Source organism: Motacilla alba, chromosome 1A (assembly GCF_015832195.1).
Source record: "Motacilla alba alba isolate MOTALB_02 chromosome 1A, Motacilla_alba_V1.0_pri, whole genome shotgun sequence".
Classification (NCBI taxonomy): Eukaryota; Metazoa; Chordata; class Aves; order Passeriformes; family Motacillidae; genus Motacilla; species Motacilla alba.
Window position 1 is genome coordinate 71,355,729 of NC_052031.1, and position 27,932 is coordinate 71,383,660.

Genomic DNA, 27,932 nt, shown 5'->3' on the forward strand with positions numbered 1-27,932 from the left:
TCCTGTGGCCACCAAATCAATGGCAGGTGTGAGGGAGGCTGGGGACACCCCTTACAGCTGTGTGACAGCACGGGGATGGCTGGCTCGGGGAGTTCAGCATTTTGGGAGGGCACGGGAGGGTTACTGTGGGGGCAGAGACTGCACAGCTGGGCTTGGAGGTCTCAGCAGCGGCAGCCAGAACGAATGCTCTGGGTCCCTTTCCTCAGGTGAGGGGAAAGGAGCATCACAGGACGCTGACATCCCACGGAGGATTTTTGGTCAGCCTCCTAAACTCTGGTGAAAGAGGCAAAGGTGACTTTTATAAAGTCTGGTGTTTTGTGCCTTCCTCCAGGAGTCCAGCAGAAGATCATGGTAGAGCTGGGGGTGCCGAGCCCCTCAGAAAATTTGGCCTCCTTGCCTCCCCTCCAGGGGGGTGTGACACTCCTGGAGCCTCCAGCTGCCCCTGAGCCACTGGGTGGGAAGGGAAAGGGGGCATCAGCAACTGGGGCTGCCAGGATGGGAGAGCCATCAGCTCGTGATTCCTGCACCTTGGAAAGGGTTAATGCCGAGGTGCTCCATTGTATTAATGATGGCTGTGTCTCCACAGGCCCGTCGGGCTCTTTCAGGGGCCTCTCAAAACAATGAGTGCAGTGAGGCTGTTCTGTCTAATTACTCCAAGACAGGGATGCTAAAGAGGAATTAATGACAGTTGACAAGTGCAATTAATAATTATAGCAAAGCTGGGAGTCATGCAGCAGGCAGATGACAATAACAGGGTAACTGTACATGACAGCTTTCATCCGTTCCCCCCTGCCCCTCCTGCTTCTCCTTTCTTTTACCCTTTCATGGGAGCTGCTGCATCAGCTGGGCCAGGCCAGGAAGGAGAAGATCTAGTTCCATAGATTTGTCCAATTCCTGACCTGACTCTCCCCACCCCGCTCTCTCCCTCCTAAGGAAAACTGGAATTTAAAAAAAAAAAAATTACAAAAATTATCACCAGCACCAACTTAGCAGCACAGGCTTCTGTTAGCTTTCACGGTCAGGTGTTGACAAGACTACTTAAAATTCATGTTGTGAGATTGGAAGGAGAAGGGGACAGGGAAAGGCAGCAGCAAGCTGGAGTTGAAGTGGGATTTCCATATCAAAGGCCAGGCCTTTGGCTCTGAATGGTAATTAAAGTACCCAGATTTCATCTCCTTGGTCAGCTCATGAAAAGGAAAAAAAAATTAGAGAGAGGATTTTTTCACTCCCTTTAGACTACAGTACAGCAAGCAGTAAATTAAATGAAAGTTGAGCTAAAAGGTGCCTAACGCTTCAATCTTTTGCATCTAATAAAATCTATGATGTTTTTAAAGCATTTATTCAGTTCACATCTTCATCTCGCTGTGATTATAAAGAATATCATGTCTGCTTACATTTACTGGGCACACATCTTGGCCTTCCCAGGGTTGTAAAAGGATTTCACTTTTCATTATGTTGCTGTTGTGTTACGGCCTTTTGGCTTTAAAAAAAAAAATAAAAAGGGGGGAAAGGAAGGGGGAAAAAAAAGGCACATTTCTGTGTAATTTCTAGTTGGTCATTGTAGGAACCACTAACAGGGTAAACCAAATAAATGCAAATTTAATGAGGCACGGGGAGCTAGTAATGAATCCAGCAGCCTCTCACCTTGAGGTTCTGGTTCAGGGTAGGGCTGTGACACTGCTGAAGGTGGCCACAAACCAGCAGTCACTTGGCAGGAAATGTGCAAGGTTCTGTCACTTTGGTCCAGCTCCTAGTGGCCCGACAGTGATGAAATGGAAGCCCTGCTTGCTTGGAAGCCCAGGAGCATGTCCTCCCTGGACTCCCTGCCTGGGGCATGCTCAGGCCAGGGTTATGCTGTAAAAATGTGTGATGTCTTTCCCTGAGCTTCCCTCGGCTGGGCTGATTCCAGGTCTTCTGGAGACATGCAGTGGTCTGCAGTCTTTGGGGCTGGAGGGCTCTGGCCTCCATAGCAGTGGGTGAATCCCAAAACCTGGGGGTTTGGCCAGCACTGCTGGTGGCCTGTTGTGCCCTCGAGTTCCTCCTTACATCTGTGCTGGCCAGCTCAACACCCTGGGCTCCTGCCTTTGGGTTTGCATCTCAGTAAACCCATGGCTGCACCCTCTCTTTTTGGCTGAATGCCCTAAGGAGAAAAAAAGTTTATTTTCTTTTCTCTTTCCAATTCTGCTTCATACCTAGGAAAGACTGAGAGCTCCAGTCTTGGGGCCAAAATGGATACAATTGGAGGTGATCAGGCTGGGTCAGAACCTGCTACAGGCCACTGGAAATATCTTTCCTGGGTGGGCGATCAGTTCTGGAGCTGGAATGCCAAAGTGTCTCTGGTCTGGTCCATTTTCCTCCAGTTCATCTCCGCCATACCATGGCTGCCTCCTGACATGAGCATTTTGGGCTGGGTTACTGCAGAGGAGGGCAGCACTGTGTGTGTGTGTCCTGTGTGTATTAGTGCAGCAGTTCAGATGGAAGGGGGAAGAAGAGTTCCTTGGAGCCAAGCATGGAACAGCTAAAATTAAAATTTAAAAAGGCTCGAAAAGGGGGGAGGAAAGGCAAAATATTGTTGCTTTAACAAAGAACAAGAACTTAGAAATAAGCCAAACTAAATACTTGTTAAACACTCATGCACCCCAAACTTTGAGGCTTGCAAATACAGACTTGTATTCTAAATTCTGAGGTTATTTTTCTTCCTTCCTTTTTTACTTTCTTCCTTTCTTGCTCATTTCCTTCTCTCTTCATCTCTAAGGTATGCTTTCCTCCCCCCTTGCCCCCAGCTCGAGTGCATCATTTTCTGCTATTGTGTTTAAAAAAACTCTGCTGCAGGGGCTCTGAAATGAATAAAAATGTAATCCTCAATGTGCCCATTGTGCACTCTCATTTGTTTTTGCTGTATCGATTTATCAGCAGAGGGAAATTACTCGCTGGAAGAGAGGATGCCAGTCAGAATGACATTTATTTCATAGTACAAGGAGCCTCTCCAGCGTGTTTCCATGTAACCCAGATATTGGAGCTGTAAAAGGGCTTGTAACAAGGTTTAGTGCTATGATTAGATTGTGTGGAGCACCTTGCTTTCATAACAGCAGGCACTTGGCAGGAGCCAAGGCCTCAGGTTATGGTCAACTTTTTTATTTCCTTTTACCTTAACACAGAGCACTTGGCTTGCACCTCAAAATGTTCCTGTTAAAAACTCAGGCATGCCAGCTTGTGAAATCCACTTGGTATTTATAAGGGTCTTGAGCATTCATGCCACTGAGTTAAAAAGGTAGAAAAAAAAAAGACAAACTATTCACTTGTTAACATTTCTAGCTTTTTCCTTCCTTGTGCTTCCGGTAAAGCATTTTTTTTCCTCCTGTGACTGTAAGCCGTGGTTGCTGAAGGTAAAAATGGAGCATATTTTGACACAAAACCTGCAATAGGTGTACTGCAGACAGAGATGGGACTCAGGGGGCTGAATCGTGGTCCAGGGTTTGTGCTGGGCTGCTGTTGTTGCGTGGTTTGTGCTGAGCTGCCTGGGCTCTGCTCAGCTCAGCACCCCTTAGGAAGGGCAGGGGGCTGAGAGCAGGACTCAGATCCAGAGTGGGTCTGGCTCCAGGGCACTGCTCTTCAGCAGGTGTGTTCTCCACAGCGTTTCTGCACCTCTGGAGCTGAGACCCCCTCTCCTGACCACCACAGGGACGTGGGGAAATAGGCAGTGCTGCCCTCCTCTGCAGTAACCCAGCCCAAAATGCTCATGTCAGGAGGCAGCCATGGTATGGTGGAGATGAACTGGAGGAAAATGGACCAGACCAGAGACACTTTGGCATTCCAGCTCCAGGAACTGATCCACCGCCCAGGAGAGATATTTCCAGTGGCCTGTAGCAGGTTCTGGCCCAGCCTGATCGCCTCCAATTATAGCCATTTTGGCCCCAAGACTGGAGCTTTCAGTCTCTCCTAGGTATGGGAAGTTATGTCTGTGCTGAAGATTGCTTGATGCTTTCCATCCTAAAACTCTCAGTTCAGCTGTTCTTATCTTTGCCAAACGATTTCAGCTTTGGCTGATATTTTCCATTTTGGGTGTTTGCCTCAGACATTTAAAAAAAAATTAAAATAATTTTTCAGCCAAAATGGCTCAGCTGTCCCTAAGCTGAGAGGAAAAAAAAAAAAGATGTTTTGCTTTTATTAAAAATATTCTCACTGTCTCAATGGAAAGCTCAGCTCCCAAGTTACAAGCCTCTGAAATGCTAAATTGTGTATCCAGTAGCAACTCCATTGAGTGATAAATTTAAACAGGTTTACCTAGCCTGTGGAGTTTTTTGCTAGACTGTGAAGCCACTGGCTTTCATGTCTCTGCTGTGTTTTTATTTGGGATGGTGGCTGGGAAGTCATGCTTAAGGTGAGCTTAGCTGGAGCCACTTAGATCCATCTGCCTGCATCTCTCTCTCTCTTTCAAGCAGAGGATAGTGCTGTTGGGACAGCTGCATCCAGCTGAAGGGAAAGCCCAGGCTGCATTTGAGACACAGAATGAGCTGTGTGGTTTTTGCTGGCTAAGCTTGACCTAAACTGAACTGTTCCTTTCTAGTCTAGATGAGATGTGTCATTTCCTCCTAAAGTTCAGGTCAGAAACAGAGAGAGAGCGGAAGAGAGCAGCACTGACCTGTGAAAGAGAAATAAAATCAAACAAGTGGCTGGCAGAGGACAACGGTATTGCAGTTGGTAAAGCTGGGAGCAGGCATTCAGACAGCTCTGGTGGCATTGTCACAGCAGCAGGAGTGCGGCTCTTCCCTGGGGCACCTCTTATTTGTGTGACACATCCCCTCCTGGGGGCAGGCATTGAGCCTTCCAGGGGAGAAATTACACATTTCTCTTCCCTGCCTCGCTGAGGAGCAAACAGCCAGGCAAGGAGAGAGGTGTGTGCTTTGGAGGAGAGGAGCTGGGGTCAGGTGTGGCACCTGGGACAGCCAGGAGAGAGGTGTGTGCTTTGGAGGAGAGGAGCTGGGGTCAGGTGTGGCACCTGGGGACAGCCAGGAGAGAGGTGTGTGCTTTGGAGGAGAGGAGCAGGGGTCAGGTGTGGCACCTGGGACAGCCAGGCAAGGAGAGAGGTGTGTGCTTTGGAGGAGAGGAGCTGGGGTCAGGTGTGGCACCTGGGACAGCCAGGCAAGGAGAGAGGTGTGTGCTTTGGAGGAGAGGAGCTGGGGTCAGGTGTGTGCACCTGGGACAGGAGGTGTGAGCCCACCATGGGCTGCAGGTATGAGGTGGGTTGAAGCCCACAAAACCATCTAAATAGCTATCATGGTCTGCATCCTTGGGTTGAAGCACACAAAACCATCTAAATAGCTATCATGGTCTGCATCCTTGGGTTGAAGCACACAAAACCATCTAAATAGCTATCATGGCCTGCATCCTTGATGCCTCGTGTGGCTTGGGAGTTACCTGCTTGGTCAATACATTGGATGATGAGAAGGTTGATCTGTATTTTTTTTTCTGTATTTTTTTTTCCCCCTGCATACCCAAGCAGCTATGTTTGGAATGAAATACGGATCCTGATCATGAGAAGATAAATGGGAAAAAAATGTAGTTTAAATAGTGTTGTTATCCTAAAACGAATGCTCGAGTACCATGCAGGCTGAAACAATTTAAGCATATGGAAATGTATGTGAAATCCTTGCACTAGGATGTCACTTTTTGCGTCAGAATCAGCATGTGTCTGTGCTGACAAAATGCCATGCATTACCTTGCCCCATCTGTTCCAAGCACATTTAGGAGTGCCTTGAAAAGCTTTTGCAAGTCATGACATAAATACACAACTGGATGGTGCAGTGTAGATAGAGCAGCAATCTAGCAAAGCCTCCTTTAAAGGGAAATTATTTTAATCCTTTTTAGGCAAGAAATTAATTTTCAAGAAAAAAAAATGATGCTGGTATAAAAGTATAGTAGCATTTACCCGTCATATCCACATTAAACATTTCTCCCCAACACTACATCAGAAAATAGCTTTCAGCATGGAGAAAATCCAAAATCAATTAGTTCAGTTTAAGTTATTTCAAATTTCATTGTTAGTTTTTAAAGAACATCTTCCAGACTGTCTCTAAACTTTGCATGGAAATTAATTTAGTAAGAAGTTTTCTTCCCACTTGCATATTCCAGCCCAGAGAAACTGAAGATTCACAGAGATCAGCAGTAAAAATAGTACCATTAATTCCCACACAGTAGTACCTGAGTAGTTCTTCAAATGTCACTTTCTCTGTAATTATTGACTTTTTCCTGGTGTTTTAGCAGAGCTTCTCATGCTATGATCTGTAATAAACCCACACTACTCTCACTTATGGGTGTAGGTAACTACACTCATCCTGCAACATGAGTGTAATTGTCCATGCTCATGAATTTATTGATGATTTTACATCCTTTTCTTTCAAGAAGTGTCTTTTGCTGATAGGTGTGCAGACGGCTGGGAGGTAGCTCACTGTCTGTGTGCTTCCCTAAAATCCAGGACACCCCAGGTGGTGTCCATTTCTAGGGCAGAGTAGCCTCAATCTTTTAGGCAACTTTTAGGACCATACACGTTTGAATTTCTTATCTTTGGCTTCCTTCTCATCTGTGTAACCTGATTATAGTTCCACCCATCAGCTCCCAGTTTTACTTCAGTAAAACTCTGGTAAATCTTGATACACAGCAGCTGGTGGTGTGAGCTCTCCGTGTCCATCTCTGCATCCAGAGGAAGCTGTAGACAGGAGGGAGTGCCTGAGGTGAGAGCTGGTCAGAGAGTTCAAAATGACCATTAATTTTGGGTCTGGTTATTTGACAGTCTGCATGCTGTGGAAGCTCTGTGGAGCAGAAACCTCAGGTACTAGGTATTGCTTTTTCCCGTTTCCGTGGCAGCTGGTCAGTTACCAGGGGAAGGGGATGGGAGTACAAAGGAAGAAATGATTGTTGGAAGGTTTCTCTTTAAAATTGCGATGTAGTTTGAGAACCTTCAAGCTATTGACAGAGCTGGGAGCAATAGGGATCATAGGAGTGCTGTCTAACCTGGTTCCTCCTTAGGACAGACTTTAATTCCAAAATTAAGGGAATGAAAATGTTTATAAAAGGGCAAATTGGTAGTAGCTATTATTGCAATTTTCATCTTCTTATCCTTTGCTTATTATAATGCCATATTTGGAAAATATTTCAAACAAGAGCCAAAGGCAATGGGAAGACCTTCCTTTTGAAGCAAAATTAGAAGCATTAGTTGGAAAGTCTCGCACTGTGGTGTTTGTTCACAATCTCTTCACCACTGGTGCATTTTGTTTCCGCTTGCGAGCGCGAGCCAGCAGATTAGACACTTCCAAGGGTTCATTCACGGCGAGGTTTGCAGGTGATTTCAGTTTAATGCAACCAGATAATTGTAGCCCTGGGGCTTGGCTGGGTTATAAAGCTGCTAATCCAGACAATATTATCCAATCATATGTTGTGCTTATAGGAGAGACCTCTGCCTTTAATAGTCTCTCCCCGTGCTTGTAAGCGGTGGTTTTGGTTTGTTTTTTGTAGCTTTTTTTTGTTGTTTGGGTTGGGTTTTTTTTTTCCCAGCAGCCCTATAAAAATGAGACTCAGGAGCAGATTAAGCAAGTCACTGGAGGTATGCAGTGCCCTATAAATACTCCCCGTGCTGAAGTGCACACACATCATGGGTGAGCTGGCTCACGATGCTGCAGTGTGTGTTCACCTCCGCATTTAGGAGAGGGTAAGGTGGTGGGCACTGACAGCTCTCAAAACTAAACTCTATATTTAGTTCTAGGCCCACATGTAGCTGCAGCAAATGTATGGCAATGTTTTATAAGCAGTACTGTCAAGTAGTCAAAAAACACATATTTTTGTTTTGAAGGGGTTTATGTGTTTGTCAAAACAAAAATTTTTCATGGCAATGCCCTCGCTTGAAAAAAGATTTCTGGGAGAGAGAAAAGAAGGTGAAATTGCATGTCAGCCTGAAATCTGGACCTTTCCCATTTGAGAATTATGTTTGCTCACCTCTAATGAAATGTACATTATTTAGTTACAAGAGGGACAGATCCTGCAAATTTGCCATCCAGCCCTGTGCCACAGAAGAGGCTGATAGGGGTCGTGCCAAGCTGTGGCTGCCCCATTCCTGGGAGTGCTCAGGGCCAGTTGGATGGGGCTCTGAACAGCCTGGGACAGTCAAAGGTGCCCCTGCCCATGGCAGGCGTAGAACGAGATGATCCTTGAGGTCCCTTTGAACCTGAAGTCCTTCCATGATTCTGTAGAAAACCTTAGCTGAAAGCTCAGGCCCATCCCTGCCTGTGCCATGGGAAAATAAAGCACAGTGTCCTGTTGCTGGTACCTCCACAGCATTGCTTTGGCTCAAGACACAAAGGAGACGGAGGGGCCGTCTTCCAAACCAGCCAGGAAAAGGTTTGGTGAGCTCCTGTGGCTGGAATAGATAACTTGGAAATGGGGAGCAGCACTGATAAGACTTGCATTGTAGTGATTTGTCATTTTAGAGATGGAAGAGACCTCTGTACTGCTGATTTTACAAAGTGGGATTGCTTCCACTTACAGAGAAATGAGGAACATGTTCATGTGAATATGTTCATGTATGTTCATGTGAGTGTGTTCATGTGAATATGTTCATGTGAGTATGTTCATGTGAGTGTGTTCATGTGGGTATGTTCATGTGAGTATGTTCATGTGAATGTGTTCATGTGAGTATGTTCATGTGAGTATGTTCATGTGAAGGTGTGCAGAATGCATTGCTTGAGCAAATGTGAGGCCTGGCTGTGCTGACAAACAAGGCAGAGTCCTCAGCTCCTTGGAGGATGTCAGCAGGCTGAGGATCATACCCTTAAAAACAAGAGTGCTGGGTTTTTGTCTGGAAAAGCTGGGTGAACCATTGTTCTCTTCTGTGCCGCAGCACTGTCCACTTGTGCAGCTAATTTTGACTCTTTCTCACCAGTTCTTTCTAAGACACAGTGGAGTAAAATGAGTCAGTCGGGATTAAACCACTCACATTTGTCCTCCTTGATGCAAAAGGAAATAAAGAGCCAGCCAGAGCTGTGCCTCTCACTTGAGCCTGCCCTGTGTCTCTTTGGCCATGCCCTGAGCAGAATCAGCTTGCTGAACTCCAGCCCTGAACAGGCATCAAGCATGGTCTCCCTTCTCTTGCTCCCTGAATGAACCGGAGCAGAGTGCCTGTTTCAGGGTGCACTGAGTGAAGATGCTGTTCTCTCAAGAAATAGCAGTGGCAGCAGAGAGTTGCTGGAGTGTAAAAGTCAACCCTCTGGCTTTTCTGGACTACCTTCATCCTTAACTGGCTTCAAGGAGGGAGGAGGTGGATAAAACTAGAGAGATTGTGCAGTACTAACGTTTGGAGATCTGTTTTGATATTTTTTTTAAAGAAGAGAGACCCAACTATTTCTGCACAAAAATTCTGTCAGATATGTTTCTTGGAAAAGGAATTTCATTTCATTTCAGGCAGTTGTGGCAAAGTCCCGAGTAATCACTGTGATTGTGCAAAGGCTTGGCAAGTCCACATGTTGGTTTCTGCACGTGAACTGTCTCTCTACCTTCAACAGACTATTGATGTGCAAAATCACAGGCTTGAGAAGTCTCTGTAGCATGGAAGCCTCAGATTTTACTGTGGGGAAGAATAATGTCAAATTTGTGATTAAAAATCTCCAAGACAGGGAAATTTCTGAGCATGTGCAGTATCCTTTTGGTGAACCTCAGGATCCCAGCTGGTTTTGGTGAAAAACACAGAAAGCAATTAGCTTGCATCTTAGAGGCTAATAATAACTGAACCTTTTGGCAGATTTTGTGATGGGATGATTCTCTCGTGTTAGAAGCCAAATGAATTAATAAAACAGATTTTTAAAAATCACTCATTCTAACACAGTCATTTTCCTGTCAGAGGTGCATAAAAGCAAAGAATTTGCAACCTGGACTCTGTTACTTTTTGCTTCAGACCTTTTGGTAAGGATTAATCTCATGCATTTGTGCCATGTTAGAGCAGTTTTCCCTTTGGACTGACAATCTTGAGTGTTCTGCTTGAGATCTGAACCAATTCCATGAAGTCAGTCCCCTTTGTTCTCTCTTTTCATATCCAGGTGTTTTTCTGGGTATCTTTGGTGGAGGAAAACGTAATCACACAGAGAAATCACGATGGCAGTGTCTTCCAAGTAATGGGAAACAGGTTTTGGGGGAAGATGCAAGAGCCGCTGGAAGAGAAGAGTGAAGGAGCAGTGAGATGTTCTCCAGGATATTTGAGTTTGATATTTGAGTGGTTCAGTTTAGCTGGGGCTGAGGGATACGTAAGCAATCATAAATGCTGCTGGTTGTGTGAAAGCATCACTCTCTGACACAGGAATTAGATGCTTTCTGAGAAAGTATTCATCACTTCCCCCTTTGAATATATAGCTGGTTTTATCATGCACCAAACCAGATATGGAATTATCCAGCCTTCCCTTCACCTTTTCTTTCCCACCTGTGGAGTCAGCTGAGGTAGGACAGTGCTGGGACACTCGTTATGGCATCAAAGGACTTTCCCTGCCTGTCCCCTGCCCTCATTCTCCGGTGAGGGGACCAAACGCCAGGGGAGTTTTCTGTGTTTTTCTCCTACTTGGCCAAACACGCCTGATGTGCAGTGGGCTTTTCAGCTGCTGTTTTGCTCTTGTTAACTGCAAGCCTAGAAGGTGTTGTCTCTTTTGCTGAGCTGTGAAGCACGCACTGATTCTTCTGAGCAGGTTGTCTGGAAACCAAATGGTTATGCCTCTTATTTTTAAAATGTAGTAGTGTAATTTGCTCTTACCTCTGAAAAAGACTGACACCTCCACCAATATTCTCCTAAGCAACCAGAAAATACTCTAAAAGCTTCATCCTCACCTGGGGCTCCCGTTCCTGATCTCATTCCTTATCAAAAGCAGTCAAGTGCAGAGCTCAGACTGAAACCATTGCTGCCTAAGGCTGCTGGTTAGGCCAAGAATAAATCTGATCAGCTGCAGGCTTTTATTTTTCTGTGGAGCCTTTGCTTCTCCTGCTCCTTCTTCAAGAGAAAAGCCCAGGAGAAGCATTCCCAAAGACCCTGCTGGGAGGATTGGGCTGTTCCCTTCAGCTTCTCTTGATGCACCCGTTACCCCACGCTCTGAGGTCTGGTGGTTTTGCAGGGGAAGCTGTAGATTCCTAATGCAGGGCTTCCTGGTGCAGTGTAGCTTCTCCAGGCTTTCAGTGGAAATGCAGGGCTGCTTTGCATCCTGGGCTTCAGGCTTCATGAAAGCAGCCATCTGATAAAGGGGTTTTTTTTGTTTGGTTTTGGTTTTTTTGGTTGTTTTGTTTTGTTTTGGGGTTTTGTGTGTGTGTTTTGGGTTGGTTTGTTTGTTTTTTGGGGTTTTTTTGTTTTGTTTCATGGTGTGTTTGGGTTTTGTTTTTGTTGTTGTTTTTTTGGGATTTTTTGGGGGATTTTTTAAGATGCAAGGTAAGATGAAGGAAATTATCATTTGGTGCTCAGGTGAGCCCCTCAAACACAGGCCTACAATGCCAGCTTGGGTGTTTTAGGGTAGCCAGTGTTGCCCCCAGGTGCCTGTATGGCAAGGTGTCAGCCTGCTGCCCTGTCCTGTCTGTCTGGGGGCTAGGCACAGCTTAGCCAGGCTGGAGTCTCAGTTCAGTGAAGCTGGGGCAGCGTTTATCTGTGGGGCTGCTCTGGGCTGGCTGCCTGGGTGGTGCCCTGGGGTGCTCCCAGTGCTTTGGAAGGCAGGGGAGTGAGGCGGGCTGGCTGCTCAGACCCAGCTGGGCTGTGAGCCTCCACCCCAATGTCCCTTGATCTGGGGCACTGGGGGAAGCCCATTAAACCTGCCCCTTTGGCTCCGTGGCACTTGCTGTCACCTCACCTGCGTTTCCCTGTCCTGGAGCCCTCCCTTTTCATTTCAGTGCCCAGTGCAAGTCCTGCCCACAGCGATCCACCCGACCTGCAGCTCTTTTAAAGAAGAACAGCCTGCATGGAAGCAGGTTCAGAGAAGTTAGAGAGCAGCGCAGCCTTTTGCTCATCTCTGCCTGTCTCTTTCAAGCAGCTTTGAAGGGGGAAGATCTCCTCTCCTCCTTCCCCACTGCCCCTCTGCCCCAGCTCCTTCTCCTTCCTGCCTGGGAGTAAACAGTAGAAGGTACATGCATTAACACTGGGCTCTAACACAATGCTCCTGGGCGTGCTCTGCGAGTCCCTGGCAGCCCTAAATTAATTAAAAGTAGACAGAAACCCTAGGAAAAAAGCAAGTTCCCTTCCCCCTTCCCCCCTGCCCCTCTTTCCCTTTCTCTCTCTGTGGGTAAATAGCTAATTCCTTTGTTCCTTGCTGCACTATTTCATTCCTGCCATCATTGTCCTCATTGTTCTCTGGAACAGGAGGGGTCTGGGCCAGGAGCAGCCAAGGTCTTGGCTAATGACGGGAAGTCTTTAAAGTTTGCGCTGCATTTCATCTTCTCTGTGGGAGTTTTAGGACGCATCCAGTGTTTGATCCCCACCGTGCAACTTTGCTTCTAGTTAATTAACAGATCCCCATTACACTCTCTCATCTGCAAGCACATGGGAGGCCTATCAGGAGGTAATTCAAGGCCAATCTGAGTGATGGCAGAAATTAGAGAAAACGGTTGTTTTAGGGCTCTAACATCCAGGAATAAAGCTCTCCCTTTGCGGAGGTGCCCTGTAAATTTGGGCTTGTTTTGTTGTATCATTTTAAGTTTTTAAGTGATGTCCTTTGCAATCAGGTCTGTCAGGGAGTTTTGGGGTTTTTTTTTCAGAAAGAGTAGGTGGGAAAGCAGTTTATTTGTGTTGCTGCTGCTCTGCTGTGCTGGCAGCCTGCATGGTGTATGGTTTTGAGGGCCAGTTGAAACGAAACCGCAGCGTTATTAGCAAGATGTTTTCACCTTCCTTTCATTCCCAGCTCCCCCATTTCCACCAAGCCTATTATACAGGTTACAAGTATCTCATGGCAAGTTTTTTAGTGTCGAGTAAAACCACCACAGGCCTCCCAGCTGCAGAGCTTTGTCAGGCTTTCAACTAAATACTGCCTCTCTCAGGAGTGCAACCTTCTGCCGCCTTTGAACGTTTAGAGCTGTCTGATATTCCCCCCTTCCTTCCTCTTCCCCACCCTACGAGCAATGACCCCCTTTAGGTAACGACTCGGGGGCTGCTCCTGCAGTTGCAATTCTCAGTTCAGCACTTGGCAGCGAGAAGCAAGGCCGGGCTATTTAGTGCAGCGTTAAATGGCTCGCCACATTAGCCCCCCGGCACGCTCAGCTATTAGGCTGTTTTACTGTCGGTAAAGTCACATTTGTTAGCTGGAGTTGCTGCTCCAACAGAAACTTGGTGGTGTGGGAAGGCGCAGACAGCGCCTCGTGGTTGTGCAGCGACAAGAGGCCAGAGTTTCCCCTCTCCACGAGGCTTTGCAGAGTTCCCAGCTTTGTCGCGATGGAGCGATCTCCGCTGGCCGCGACGCCGTGGCAGCGAGTGACCAAATCACTGCCAGCTCCTTGCCCGTTCCTTGGTCACCTTCCAGCAGGGCTGCAGAGAGGTGGAGGCACCCCAAGAGGGACAGTGCAGCGCTTTGGGGTCTCCAGTTGGTGCCACACTTGGCAGGCCGTGTCCCCAGTGTGACGGGTCACTGCTGGTGGCCTCGCCAAGTCCCCTGGCTCCTCAACACATCTCAGGGCAACAGCAGCATGTGGGGTTATTTATCCTCGGGTGAAGGAAGGCTGGGGCGAGGGCTCTGAGCAACTGTGGCTGCACAGCCTTTCCCCAGAGTCTCCTCCAGCCTGTGTGCTGCAGCTCCAGAAACGGGTGCTTGTCAGAAATGCTCCAGACCTCCCTCAAAACAGGCTCTCCCAGAGGCAGGATCCACTGGTGTCTGCTATGGGGGAAAAGAAGTGTTATTTTGATCTCGTCATCAGGGCTGTCTGGAAGATCCCGAGCACAGTTCTTGTAGCTGCAGAGGTTGTTGATCACACTGGCAGGTGGGATTCATGTCTGGCCATGAACTTAGTGTACATGTGTTGAAAATGATGTAGAATGTATGTGCACCTTGGTTCAGTACAGCATTCTAGACTGTCCATTTCCCAGTCTTGGTCTTTGTCTAAAAACAGGAGTAACTGTCTGCTTATTTAAGGAATCAGTTCTCTTATATTTTAAATAAACATTAACTACAATATGTTAGTATGTATATATGTATATAATGCCATATATTAAAGAAACATGCTCTAATATAGAGAAAAAAACATAGAGAAAATATTGTAAGCACAGATTTCATGGTGATTGGGGTGGCTGTGCCCAGCTCATCCCTAACGGGCTCCAGCTGGGCAGCACAGGTGAGCAGCACTGAGGGGAACGAGCCATGGAGTGCCCAGGGCCCTGAGCAGAGGGCACACAGGTGTGCTGCATTAACAGCAGGGGAGAAAAGGCTGGGCTGCAGGACAGTTAATGAGCAGAGGGCACACAGGTGTGCTGCATTAACAGCCGGGTATAAAAGGCTGGGCTGCAGGACAGTTAAGAGCTGCAGATGGTTGAAGTCTTCATCGGTGGTGGTTGTGCCTCTACTGTGGTCCTGACAGGAAAACAAACAGGGAGGTCATCAAAGAGACTGATTTAGTATTTGAGCCTCAAATACTTGTTTGGATGGTGGCAGGGTTAGCAAGGCCTTCAGTGTTCCTGGTTTTTCTCCAGCCCCCTGAAGATTCCATGGACAAGAGGTAAAGGAGCTCCTTTTGCTCCACGTGAGCCCCAGTGTTCTGTGCAGGCAGCTGCAGGAGCTTGCTCAGCCTGCCTGAGAGATGTCTTTTTCTCCTTGTCCTACTCACATTGCAGGGATTTGCATCCTGTGTTCTTGCAGCAGCAGCCCCTCTCCATTGCTGGACACAGCGACACTGCAGAGCCCTGGTTCTCTGGGAGGGGGAACGGGTGCACTGAGGCAGTGGAGCTGTTGGGTTGGCTTTGATTTGGGCACGATGGAATGGGCAGCACGTTCCCAGTCAAGGCACCCTGTTGCTGCTGTGGCTGGGACAGACAGGGTGCTCAGCTGCTGGGCAGGGAGGCTTGGACGTGCCACAGGGTTCCGGAGAGAATCCCCCTGCAAAGGGAAGCGTGTGCCAGCATTGTAGAGCGCTCGTGCCAGCCAGCTTGCAGGGTTGATTTGGCATTTGGCGTATCGGTAGCGGCTGCCAGTGTGTGTGGTGGAAGAGGAGGGAATAGACGAGAAAAACACAGGGGTTTAAAATAAAAATGGAAAATTATTTGCTTTGTGCCATATGGACTTCAATATTTTGATAAAGCTAAGGCCAAAATTAATCATGCCAGGTTAGAGTTTTTGTTCAAAAGCATATGTGTAACTGTCCCCCTGAGTGTGTGTTTGAGTTATGATTTTTGTCCAGGAAAACCTTAACCTTTTCAGTTTCTCGTTCTCTGCTCCTCTACCAATTGTTCCACTGGCATGAAGTTTTCCTGTTGTGTCAAAGTTTAAAATAGTTTTGGTTCATTGAAAGTTTCTTAGTAAAATCTCTAAGGCTTTGTTGATTTCCTTTAAAAATTTTTGTTTGGAAGACTTTATTTTCTTTTCTTTCCACAAAACTAAGTGTATTTTAACAAGAGCTGTCTCGTGTCCAGACTGGACTGTTTGGTCAAAAAGAAGGGAGGAAGGGATGAGACGGTGAAGGAGAAGGGGGAAGCAGGGTGTTAGTAATGGTTGGAGAGCCATTGTATGGAAAGTGGAAGTCCATTTTGCCTTTCCTTTCCTGACCAAGATGCTGTTTCCACTGCATGTATAGCCCAGAGATTTAAGTTTAAAAAAAGGGACTCTGGTTGATTTGGGGATTTAAATGTATAAAGTAACCATTCCTAATATCTACAGGAATACAACCTTTTGCACCTGTGAGCCACTGAATTTTTCTCTAAAATGTTTTCATTGAGCGCCCAGCATCTCACTGTAACTAAGGACGTTATTCGGGCTTGCCCTGTGTTAGGCCAGTAATGGCCAAGCCTGCCTATGCAATTGAATATTTTTCTGTGCTGGTTCCTGTTGTAGCACTTTGCTTCCCCACTAAAATTGCCACCCGGAGTGTACCTTAATCCTCTTCAAAAGCAAAGCTGAGCTGTACAGAGGCACTCCTGAAAAGAAAGGATGAGTGTGGAGTGGAGCTGTTCGGTATTAGCTTTTTGGGGCTAGGTTGTTATGTACACGAGTCCACATGATGATGGGAAATCTTGAAAGATCCAGTTTTTATGGAGTTCAGGTGTGATGGAATTGAGTGTTTTTGTTCATCCCACTGTAGAGATATGAGATGGATATGAAATTCAAATATAGATCTCTATCTTTTTAAAGTTTGGAAGTGTTCAAAGGCAGGATTTAGGCAATCTTTAATTCATGTATGTAAGCAATACTATGACTATGTGAGGACAGTAAATATATCTCTATCTGTGATTGATCTCAAGATCAGCCTATCTATTATCATAAAGCCCCTCCTTTGAGAGTGGGAAGTGGGTGGAAATTTGAAAGAACACATTTAAGCAACTGGTTTCCTTTCACTTTTAAAACCAAATAGTGAGAGAGGCATAAAAGACCTCCAGTTTGGATGATAGTGAAACATTGCTTTGAAGTTCCAGCTAAATTGCATTTCTTGTTCTCTGCTGTCGCCTGTAAGACTCAAAAAAAAAATTGGACAAGCAGTGATTAGTATATAATAATGTATGTTCAAATAGCTTATGGTATTATGAAAACAAAAATTCAAAAGGCCAATATAGTGACAGTTAAAATCTGTCTGAGGGGCAATAGGGGGGAACCTTCACAAAAACAATATGCTGATTGCATGCAGCTACCCTGCCGAGTCAAATCTTAAATAAATTATACATACATAGCAGTACTGGAGCTGGGAAATGAAGCAGTTTAAAATGTTCCTGGTTCTGTGCTTTAGGCAAAGCCTGCATCCACTCTGTGTCCTTAATGCATCAGACATTTGCTTTGTTGGTTTGGGTGCCCTGCCACGGGAGCTGGGTGCTTTGGAGGGCAGGGAAAAACACAGCTGTGTGCTGGGTCAGATCTAGGGAGGAGGGGGGTGATAAATAATCCCTCTTGGTTCTTGGTAAGGAATCCCTTTCTCAGCTGCAGCATGCACCCCCAGTCCCCTCCACCCACTCCTAAGAAATCCTGATGAAGTACTGAAATGTTGCATATTTGGTAAAGATTTTTTTCCCACAGAAACAAATTTATGCATCCAAAAATTCAGTTTCTAAGCAGCGGCAGTTTTTCAGGAATTTGGGTCAAATCTCATAAGTAGTTTCAGCCAAAATAAAGATGAAAATAAAATTCTGAACATCAAAATGCTTCATTTCAATACACATGAAACAAAGTATTCTGATTTCTTGAGATTTCCAAGAAGACTCATTAACTGTCCAGTCTAGTGCTCAGAGCTGCTCTCAGGTGCTCGTGTTCTTATCCTCTTCCTTCCTAAACTAAAGGAACATCTTGGATGGAATTTGTCTTCGCCTTGCATGCCATTCTTAGTCCATCTCCACATGCAGCCATGCATAGATGGTCATGGAAGGAGAAATGGGATAACTCGTAGGAGGGTGAGCAGGCTATTCCCTGTGGAACAGCTCTTGGGCTCCCCACCCAGTGCCAGGGAATGTGTGAGGGCTGAGCCAGAGCTTGGGCTGAAAAGCTTGGTAAGGAGATCCTGATGTCCCACTGGTTAGGGCAGATGGGAGTGTGCTGCACCTTGTTCGGAATCATATTTCATTTAAGTTCAGGTCCCGATCCCAGTGAGACCTTGAATCACTAAGGAGGGTTTGACAGTAGCATCTTGTTCACAGGAGCTGCTTTTAAACTGCTGGCAGCATGTCCTTTTGCCCAGCAAAAGTTTCCTTAATCCACAGTTATTTGTACAATTCCTCTTTGAACAGTGGGAGCTCGGGTTTGGACCCAAGGTAGTAAAAATAACTCAGAAACATTGTTAATATTAGCAGACTTTGCTCAGGTTTTTGTGAGTTTCTTGGACTAAATTGCACTTCCTAAACATCAACTAAAATCTATGCTAAATGAAAAAAAAAATTACCTTCTACTCAGGAGGTAATCCAGTTTTGGTCTTTGGCTAACAGAACCAGTCACATTAGGAGTTGTAAACCCAGCACAAGGGGATGCAAGCCAAGAATGCTACTGCTCTTTGTGTATTGTCATGAAATGCTGGCTGTTCTACCAAAATCCCCTCTCAGAGATTCAGTTAAATTACAGTGAAAAAGAGCAAAATTTGGCCCTTACTTCTGGCACAATATTGATTACTTGCTGTCTTTTTATCAGTTTCATTTGCTAGAATAGATACTCTTTGAACTTATTTTTTAAAAAAATATAGTTTCAACATCACTTGGCCACAAACAGAGGCTAGTGTGTCCAGCCTTCAGTCAGCTTATACATTCGAATACTCTGGAGATAAATTATATTAAAAGAAAGTAGGGGGGAAAAAAAAAGATGTTTTAGCTTCTGACTCATTCTAAATGGAGACTTAGCTCTAAGTAATCAAAATTGCTTTGGTTGTGCAGAGCAGCATTAAAAGCCTTGTCCACTAATTGAGTGGAGCGGCTCCAGAGAAGCAGCCTTGCCCCCTCATTATGTGATCCTGCAAGTGCTGTTTGTCATCGCCACTCGCTGCTCTCCGTGGGCTGTGCTGCGGGTGCACATTGATGGCACTGCCCGCTGGCAGGCTGTGTCCTGCCAGAGGAACCTGCCCTGCTCCCCTTGGCTCCCCGCCCCGGGCTGTCACCCTGGCTCGGCCGGCAGCTCCTGGCTGCACCCCTGCTCTGCTCACAGCCTGCAGGAAACACGAGCCAGGCCAAAGGCAGGGTTCCCTGGTGGCTCGGGACACGGGTGGCACCATCCACCAGCCTGTGCAGCCCAAGGACTGCTGGCAGTGTGCTGCAGCAAGCAGGAGACACCAGTGGGTGACACTTTAAAATCAAAGTTAGCTAAAATTTACGTGTCGTTGCTGTGCTCTTACACTGCTGGGGTTTTATTAATTTATTAAATTTCTGCTTCCATCCTGACTCCAGGAAAAGGCGAGTTATTAGTTGGGAGCCTAGAACTCAAGAAATCCATGCCTTGCTTTTTTTGCTTTTCCTCAGGTTTGTCCCTTTGCAACAGATGCTTATACTCCCTTTTAATAACAATCTCTTCTCATCTTCTGCCTTTGCTGTCCTTTTGGATGACAAACCGTGCCGTGAGGGCTGTCTGCAGCTTTGTGTGTGTGTGGATGTGCCAGGGAGCCCTGGTTTCAGCTGGGGCTGCTGTCCCAGATTCTCAGCTGGTACGAGCTGGCAGGATGCCGCTGAGGCCATCAAGTGTATGGCAAGGGTCTGTGGCATGTCACTGTTTGCATTGCTGGGGAGAGGGAATCTTCAGCCGCTGTGATCTTAGCCCAGGCCTTAAAGAACTAACACCATTTCCAGGCATATGCAGTCTTTCCTCGCTTCAGTTATTTTCACTTTAAACTAAAATGAACAAGTTTTACGTGAAAATTGAACACTTTTTTAAAAAAGTATCTACTTCAGAGCAAAATAATTATACTCTCGTTGGGAGACATGTATGGAGTTGTTTTGAAATTATTGCTTTTTAGTAAATTTTTCACCTAAAATCAAGTCACCAGCTTCTCACTTTTAAAAAAATATTTTGAGGAGGAAGCAGGTAAAGGAGAGAAATCTATGCCAAACCTTAGATTTAAGTTTTGTTTTTTTAAATATTTCAGAAGAATCCAGAACTGATTGAAGTAAAGGTTACAGCCCCAGGTCCATCCTAACTAATGTTAATCAATTTTCTGAGGTCACTGGATTTTGAACACTGTCACCTGAGCCTGCCTCTTCAGATCCTGGAGTGTTTCAGCCCCATTAGGATTTTACAGCCCTTAAGGCAGCCTGTCCCTCTCTGCTGGAGGGTTCCTGGCCGTGTTCTTAACCCAGCTGAGTTGGACTTGGGTTGGTCATCACTTCTCAACAGGTCATTGATTTTATTTTTTTTTTATTTTTTTCATGCTGAGAGGTCCCCAGGGTGAGCTGTTATCGTTGAAAGGTGACACAGCCCCATCCCCAGTGCTTTTCATCCATACCAAGGTTAATGCCATTGTCCTCATTCCACACAGGACAAGCAAGGCAAGTCGGCCAGGAAAGACACATTTCCACCCCCACCCCATGCCCCTGGTCTCCTGGTATTTATTAGGAAAGAACAAAAGGTTCTTCTCTTAACCTTTAATCCTAGAGTCATGTTGGGCTTTCAGCTTCTTCCCCAGTGGATTTGAAGCCTGAGGATGTGATTTCCAACAGTTCCAAGCCAAGCAAATAACCTTCCAAAAGAATTTTTGGATAAAATGTCGCTGTCCCTTATTGCTGATTGCAGGAATTGGGGATTTTGAGGCGTGCCTGGCAACAGCACTTTCAGAATCTGCAGCATCCCAAAACATCTCCCACGGCTGCGTGGACCGTTTCATGCCCGAGGTGGATATTTTGGATGCCGAGTCCCTGGGGATGGGTCCCAGGAGCAGGACAGAGCCTCTGAGCCCAGAGAGGCAGGGTTAGCTGCTTTTGTGTTCCACACTGTGCCCAGCTGACAGGACAAGCGCCGAGTCTGCAGCTGGAGCGTGAGCTCAGAGGCCTCTGTGTTGGGTTGGAATAGTGGCTCAGATTTACAGCGTACACAGAGCTGGTGATACAGCCAAATAACTGTTAGAGACACTGCAGGATCAATACCAGAGGTGCAGGGGAATACTCTCAAATAACTGTGGGAAACAAAATAAATCTTAAGTGTTGCTGCTTCAGAAAAATGCAATTGTCAAGGTGTTTAACTCTCTGCCAGAGTCTCCACTGAAAGCAACAGCAGAAATCCCAGCTGATCTAAGTACTCAGATGTTGAAGGACACTTGCATATCCATTGTGAAAAACTTTGGGTTCTTTGAGCTGGCAAAAAAATATCTTTAATTTAGATTATATATAATCATTTTTTATTAGAGCTTTAACTTGGTTAAGTATAATCAGGTAGCTATTGTGTAATTTAAATGGCCACTGATTGTTATTTGATAATAATAACTTACATTTATATAGTGCTGTATATCCCAAAGGAATCCCAGATGATTTTAAAGTCTCAACAATAAAATGGACAACAAAGTGAAACATTAAATACAATTACAGCATTACTAGAAAATATGAGGATATTAAAAATCTGGCTGTCTGTGGCTTGCTTCTGCTCTCCTTTGAATTCATTAGCCAAGCTCACCCAGAGTGCAAATGGATTATTAGTGCTTCTCCATATCTGATTCAAGACATTTTCTGTACAACTACCTCTGTGCTGGGAGGGTAGTAAAGGGTGTAAATACCCTTCTGGTATTTTAGGAGTCTGTTGAAGGGCTTGAATTCCTCCCTGTCTCGTTTGGGTGGTTGTTGTACACCCTCAGGATGCTTTCTTGTTAGAAGGGAGGAGGCTAAACAAATGCCACATGCCTGCACCATCAGAGTGGGAAGCCAGACAGTGTTTTGTACAAAGAGCTCTTTTTCCATGTAGAAGTTCTGAGACAGTCATTTTACAGTCATTTTTGGGTGCTCCATGCTGGCACTTTGCTGAGGTGAGCAGTGCAGTTTGTGCCTCCTGAGCTGCTCTTCCAGGCTTTTGCATGTTGAAGTTTCCCCACCAAGGGGCTGTCAAGCACTGGAACAGGGTGCCTGGGGCAATGCTGGGGTCTCCATCCCCTGAGGTTCTCACAGGATGTGCACACCTGGCCCTCGAGGGCAGATTTAGTGGTGGCTTGGGCAGTGTTAGACCGCTGAGTCCACTCCCAAACCCTCAGGGTGTTTTCCAGCCCAAGTGATCCTGGGTTCCAGGTGGCCAGCTTTGTGCTTGCCCCCCTGAAGCCCACATTGAGCGCTGAGGGAGGCGCAAACCCGCGGGATGCTGGTGTGTGCTGCTGCACGCTGCCCTGGAGCTGCAGGTGGGAGCTGCGCTGCCCAGGCACGAGGCATGGAAACATGGAAACGGTCCTGCCCTTTGGAGGCTGCTGTAAGGGACCTGAAACCATAAAAATGAGAATCACAGAGTTTTACGGGAGGGGAATGGCTGAAGCGATGGGACCAATTGCATTGCTGCCCACAAAAACAGAGCCAGGAAGGCAAATGCTGTTTGTGTGGATGGGTAATATCGGTCGCTTGCTTTGTGTAGTTTCTTTTCTAATGGCTAATAAATTACAGTCTAATTCTGAAATATCTCCAGAACCCCTGAATTAACGTTGAATTATGAAATGTTTTCAACTGCTGAGGCAAGTTGTTTGCACCTGAAGATAAAGACTTACTGCTATTAAACACAAATTTGGGACTGTGCAAAATGATGTGAACTGGTTTTTTTTTTCCCTTGTCCACTGAGGTGGTTTTCAGTTTCTGAAAATATTAATTTATCCCTGCCTTTTGGCCACAGCATATGAGAACAGTCTACTTTGAATCATTTAGTCTTAAAACCATAGTTCTTTCTCAATATCCGAGCTTCTCTCTAGTTTCTGTTTTAACACTCATAATAATTGTGTGAAAGTTGTTTGCAGATACTGCCTTGTTTTTCAGATTTGTAATGAAGCATGAGGGATTTTTACATTTTGTGGCAAAAGTTTTGCATGGGTCTTACTGTGAAGCTTTCACAATGTCTTTAAGTTGTTTTATTTTTGGGAGATGGAAGAAAGGGAAATAGTGACTTAGAGACAAGTTTTTCTGCTCCATTTCCTCTATGTAGCAGATGATAAATCTCAAGTACAAATGGTGCTACACCCAAGACAGCTCTAATTTTTGATCCTGCATGCACTGGTGGCCTATTTACCAATCTGAAATCACCAATAAATTTGCTGTAATGTAGTTAAGAGCCTGACCTGTGATTGACATTGGGCAAACACTCTCAAATGAAGATGGACCTTCTGAAATTCCTTTCCACAGTGCTGGGGATCACACCTTTCCTGACAGCACTACAAGCAAGCACTGGGAATAAAACTGCCTGTAACTCATGGGGAAGTGCTGTGAAAATGTTGCTTCTTTCTGAAGCTGCATTTAAGAGTAAGGTCAATAATAATGATAATAATAATAATAAAAGCACTTGTTGTCATTAGACCTTGGAAGAGGATCCAAGTCTTTTCCAAGCTGGACAGTGCTTTGTGTGTCCTGCTCTGTTCAACACAAGCCTGTTATAAATGTGCATATCTGAAAGACAAATTGACCTTCCATATGGAAAGTCTAGCTTTGCACTTACAGCTTCCCAGCTTTGTAAAAAACTCCCTCCTGTTCTGGTTAAAGTTGCTGTACATTCTGAAGAGTCTGGATAGATCCCACTGGACTAGAATCCAGCCAAGGACATCATCTTCTCTGGAAAGAAATCAGTCTTCTTCCTTAAAGACACTTGATTTTTTAATTTTTTTTTATATTTTAAGACATTTCTCAAAAGAAAAAAGCTTAAACATGTCTCTTTTAATGGTCTCATTATTAGTTGGAGTTTAAGGACTGAACTAGTAATTACTAATCAAAGTTTACCTGTGGGAGCAGAAACTAGATGGAACCTTGTTTCACTTATTTAAACATAAATCTCTACAATTTGAGATTAAATAGATTTCCCCAGGTTGCCAGTAGCACCCTTCTCTGTGCCTGTAGGCCATCTACTAAAAAGGGAAAAAATGTTTAAACGTATTGGTGACAGAGATGTCACAAAAATGTGACTGGCATTGTTCTAGGCATCGTTACACACTGCTGGATTTGTGGAGTCAGCGTGGAAATGAGGGGCAGACTGGATGGAATAATTTTTTATTTGTAATGAAATGATTATGTTCAAGTAATTTGAAATCCCAGTGGTGTGGACTCGGGTACAATATCATTATTGCAGCGCTTTTAGAGGGGAGCTAGAAGTAAATAAAAGAAAGATTTACTTGAGTTGGAGCTTTAATTTTCATTAAGGCTTGTGGTTTTAGAACAGAGACAGAGAGTGACATGACATAAGGAATGGCAGTGCATTAGTGAAAGTAGGTGTCTGAAAGAAACTAGTCTGTGTTTGTGGGAGCATGAAACTGTTGAAAAGAAACTGCTACTTTCACACTGTCACATAAAACTCCCGACGAGCCTGGCAATGAGGCGTAGAGAAACTCTCCCTTGTTTGTCCAAGAAAAATAGTGCATGCAAGAAAAAATAGTATAAATGGCTCTGGGGTTAGTTTCTGTGGTGTTTGATATCAGTCTTTAGGATCTAAATGACAGCAGGAAAGCAAGTCCTGGGATTTTGTTATGAAAACTTCTTTCAAAATAATTTTACAAAACACCTTTAAAACGTTGCAGAAATCTGTTAGAACTAATCTCAGGAGTGGGAACAACTGTGAGTTATTATTACAGCAAAATCTACAAAGCATCTCCTTTGTATGTTTATAGCGTGCAGCAAATATAAATAATAGCTGATTAGTAGTCTAGAGTGAGAGCTCTGTTTTCTCCCCATCTCAGATAAATCTCCTACTGATGGATCAAACATTTAATCAATCTGGTAGCATGGCCTTCAGCACTATAGTATCTGAGTGCCTCCCAGTGTTGGAACACTCAATAAGGCTTGGTTTGTCTCCAGTTACTCCGTACTCCTTCGTTTGATTTTGTTCTTACTTACGCTGATGTAAATCCAAAACTGCTCCAGTGATATTGATAGAGGAAGCCACCATGTATGAGCCTGAAGAGCAAAATCTGTCCTTCCCTCTGCAATTCCTCAGCTGTTCTTAAGTTGTGCTATTAATATTATTTATTTGACTTATTAATCCGCTCCCTCATTTATTTCCCCTGTTCCTGCTGCACCTTTTTTTCTCCTGCCACTTTGGGTGTGATCCAAAGTCCACTGAAATGGCTGTCAGTCTGGCTATTGATTTCAGCTGACTGGGGTTCAGTTTCCCACTTGTCCCTCCCTCCTTTTTTCCTCTCTGCAGCTCCTGAAGGGTTCTGTGTGAGTCTGTGGTCAGATTAATTAAAGTTACATGTATTCCTGCAGTTTTGTGAATAAGCACCTTGCTGTACTGGCATCCTAATCCCCATATTTTCCTTAATACCCACTGCTTCCCCCATCTTAGTTTTCCTTTAATGAGAGCTCCCTTTCCTCCTCGTGCCACAGGTGCTGGTCTCAGGTTCAGCATCTCACATTTTAGGGGGAGCTTTGCTATGAGCCTGATCTGAGTTCTGCAGAAAGCTCAGCAGAGAAACCCCACTTCCCTGGGATTCTGCTCAGGACTCTTGTAGCGAATGTGAAAAGGGTTTTGGGTGAGATAGTTGTGACTCGTCCTTTGATTTATTTTTTTTTTCTTTTCTTTCCCCTTGCTGCCATCAGCACTTGGAAGCAGAAGGAAACAAAGAGGAGTTGAGAACTGAAGCTGGGAGACTTGGCAGGTAAGAGGTGTGTTCTGTTCCTTGCCAGGGAGGCGTTTCTGGAGGTGCTGATGTGAGCTGGCAGCGTGTTGGCTCCGTTCTGGAGGATGAGGCTGGTGCAGGGCTTGCACGGTCCAGCTGAGTTCCTTGATCCTCCGGCCTTTTTGTGTCAAAGGCTTGGCTTTGCTGCTCCCTCACCTGCAGCAGCAGGAGAAATGCATTTTCTTGAGGAGACATGCAGGAAGGGCTGGGGAGTAAGGAGCTGGTGTAAGGGTGGCAGAGCACGTGAGCTGCCTGGACAAAGGTGCCTGGTTTGAGGGTAACAGCTGTGCTGTGTGCACAGCTGGGCTGGTGTTTGCATTATTGCAAGAAATGTTTTGCTAAGGGCCCTGTGTGCTATCTGTAACTTCACTGCCTTATCTCCTTTGAAGCCTCGTTTGATTACTTTACTCTCATTTCCTGTTCTACACGGCTTTAAATGGGGTGAAGGTGAAACACAGTATAAGCAAGACACAACACTTGCTTTCATATAAAACCCACGCTGGAAGTACAATAACAACACTGGAAAGCCGAGCACCACTCGCTGGACAACTGCAGTTCGCAGAGACAGTTCCTCAGGGCTCACTTGAGGCACATCCAGGGACAAAAGGCTTTTCATGGGAACAAAGGCCACAGCCAGGCTGCCAGCTTTCAAACCTTCCTCTGAAGCTGGCAGCACCAAAGTGTTTTCCAGAGGAGGAGCTTGAAGAGTTTTCAGTGGAGTGTTCTGTGCCCCTGCTCTTGGAGAGGCTGTCCCATTTCCAGAGCACACAGCCTGAGGCAGCCATGCTCCAGAGACAAATCAAGTGGCACGATGCTGCTGGGGTTTGAGCAGCTGCAGGTAGTTGTTTAATCTCGTGTGTCAAGTAATCTTAATAACAGGTATGGCTGCTGATCCAGTCAATTACAGAAATTGTCCTGCTGCCTTTCCTGGGCTCTCGGGGAGGCAGAGCTATTGATACCTACGATGTGACTGTCATAAAGGACACAGCTCACCCAAACAGGGAGGGACTGATTTGCTTCTGCTTCTCTGCCTTTTCTCTGTGGCACACTCAAGTCAGAATCTTGGACTTTCTTCCCCCTCCTCTAAATCGGTGAGAATGCATTTAAATTTTAATGTTCAGAGCCCCCAAGGATGTAAATAGCACTCAGATAAGTGTTGCCCTGTTTGAAATTCCCTGCTGGCTCCACCTGTCATGCTTTGTGTGATGTTGGGATAATAGGCTCTGTGGGACAGTAAATGCCTCCCTTACTCATCCTCACAGCCCTTTAGGCTGCTTTTTGGAGGAGGCTTGGAGCAACACGGCATGGGAAAAATACCAAACTGCCCTGACTGAGTTTGCAGGCACTTGGAGCAAGCCTGGCTCAAACTCACACATCCAAATAAGTTTGTGGCTCATAACAGAATAAATCATTTTCTAATCTGAAATAATCTGGTCCCTAACACTTCTGAGAAGACCCACCAGTATTACAAATACAGAATTACTGGCAAATTTTTTTGTCTGAGAATAAAGTGCTTGTGTTTTCAGTGAATGTTACTAATTGACCTGTGACAAGCTGGACACGTTTATCTTGGAACAATTCATCCTCTGGGTCTGGGTATTTGGGTTGGTTTGGTTTTTTTATGTGCCAGTGCTTTCTTGGTTTTTTGCAATTTTCAAACCCATGCATTGGCGTGTGGTTTTTTGCTGTGAAGTTATGTGCTCTCCGAGCAAACCATGGAATGCATCAGGCTGTCTCCCTGTCCCTGCTGGCTCATGTGTTTACCATTAAAGCTCCGTTTCTGGGCTTTTTCACAGCAGCTTAGCTGTCTGCAGGAGCTGGTAGTTAAAGCATGGCAGGCTGCAGATAATTCTTCAGGCTCAGCCTCTGTTTCCACTGCCTTTGATCACGAAACATTCGACTTTCAAATATTATTTATAAATTATTTTTTCACTTGCTGCTCTTGATTTTTGTAGATGTGTCTTCCCACACAATAGGGACAGTGAGTGATTTCTTATTCTCGTTCCTTGGCATATAAACATTATGTTACTCTAAACTCTGATCAAATTTGAACTGGAAGTGCAGGTAAAAATAGAAAGACATGGATCCCACTACAAAGACATTGCAGTTAGAGTGGTAACAAATGACATGGGAAAGGTGGAGAAGAAAACTGTCAAATACAGCATGTTCATGTATACACAAATGTACTTAGAGAGAGATATACCCTTGTTTATTCTTGCAGTTTAATTTTATATCATAGTAAAAAAAAATTACAATAGGAAGATCAATGTATAAAAAATTTGAACCATGTGGCAGAACTTGTCTTCCTGATAAAAAGGAAAAGCAGCCAGAGATTGAAAGAGTGGGAATGTTGGTATTTTTTTAATGCATAGCTTGCTTTTAAGTCATTAAAAAATAAATTATTCAACCTTTTTCCAAATGAAGTAGGAATTTTTATGACTTATCCCTCTATATGATTTTGATGAGAGAGTTGAGTATCGGTGGAGTTGCAGAAACCTCCTCCACAC

At 45.2% G+C, this 27,932-nt stretch overlaps 1 long non-coding RNA gene across 8 annotated transcripts in view; it reads left to right on the forward strand.

The window, feature by feature from the left end:
- LOC119707714 overlaps positions 1-27,932 on the forward strand; it is a 288,774-nt gene that overhangs the window by 157,053 nt on the left and 103,789 nt on the right. For all 8 annotated transcript variants that reach the window (XR_005258828.1, XR_005258826.1, XR_005258825.1 and 5 more), the window contains one exon: positions 25,346-25,404. This is a non-coding gene — a long non-coding RNA (uncharacterized LOC119707714). The remainder of the gene's footprint in view (positions 1-25,345; positions 25,405-27,932) is intronic.